The sequence below is a fragment of the Rhipicephalus microplus genome, chromosome 2 (assembly GCF_043290135.1).
Source record: "Rhipicephalus microplus isolate Deutch F79 chromosome 2, USDA_Rmic, whole genome shotgun sequence".
In the NCBI taxonomy this organism is placed as follows: Eukaryota; Metazoa; Arthropoda; class Arachnida; order Ixodida; family Ixodidae; genus Rhipicephalus; species Rhipicephalus microplus.
Genome location: NC_134701.1, coordinates 283,935,590 through 283,936,951, shown reverse-complemented (window position 1 = coordinate 283,936,951; position 1,362 = coordinate 283,935,590).

Below are 1,362 nucleotides of genomic sequence, written 5' to 3'. Positions count from 1 at the left end.
CCACGCGAATATTACATTTTTGGAGGCGTAATGCCCATCGGGCGAGGCGACCGCTTGGATCCTTCAGTGACGACAACCAGCAGAGGGCGTGGTGGTCAGTCACGACGTCAAAACGGCGCCCGTACAAGTAAGATCAAAATTTCTCTATCGCCCAAATAATGGCCAGGCATTCCTTTTCAGTGACGGAATAGTTGATTTCGGCTTTGCTAAGAGTTCGGCTTGCGTAGGCAACCACGTACTCTTGGAAGCCGTCTTTATTCTGTGCAAGAATAGCGCCTAGCCCGACACCACTAGCATCAATGTGGATCTCTGTGGGTGCCGATGGGTCGTAGTGTCGCAGAATAGGCGGCGACGTAAGGAGGCGGGGCAGTTCATTGAAAGAATCGTCACAGGTGGTAGACCAGGCTGAAAGGTCTCTAGAGCCGGCAAGGAGCTTGGTCAAAGGAGCGATGATCGTCGCGAAACTGCGGACGAAGCGCCGGAAGTAAGAGCACAGGCCTATGAAGCTTCGGAGCTCTTTCATGATGGTCTGTTCGGGAAACGCTGAAACGGCTGTAAGTTTGGCAGGGTCAGGAAGAATGCCGTCTTTGCAGCTTTCGAGCGGCGAAATGGCACTTCTTCAGATTCAGTTGCAGCCCCGCGGCAGAAATACACGCGAGAACTTTCTCGAGGCGGGTTAAATGCGTTGCGAAGTCAGTTTAAAAGACGACAATGTCATCTAAATAACAAAGGCAAACGTTCCATTTGAGGCCTCGAAGGATAGAGTCCATCATTCGCTCGAAAGTAGCTGGCGCGTTGCAGAGGCCGAAGGGCATGACTGAGAATTCGTAAAGCCCGTCGGGCGTGATGAAAGCTGTTTTCTCGCAATCGGCATCTGCCATGGGTACCTGCCAGTATCCAGAGCGCAGATCTAAAGAAGAGAAAAATTCGGCTCCCAGTAGGCAGTCCAAGGCATCGTCAATGCGTGGCAGCAGATAGACATCCTTGCGCGTGATTCGGTTGAGACGTCGGTAGTCCACGCAAAACCTGATGGATCCGTCCTTCTTCTTCACCAACACAACTGGAGAGGCCCAGGGACTGCTTGACGGTTTCATTATGCCATGTGTCAGCATGTCGTCAACCTGTTCATTGATGGCACAGCGTTTGGTAGTTGACACACGATATGGACGCTGCCGTAATGGCGTCTCTTGACCGGTATCTATACGGTAAACAACAAATGACGCTCGACCACAATCAGCCTAAGGAAGGCTGATTGTGGTCGAACGAGGCTCGAAAACGCTCTAGGAGCTTGATCAGCTGTTCCTGCTGCCCAGGCGTGATGTTGCAATCAATGGACTTGCGGAATACATCAATAGGTTCATT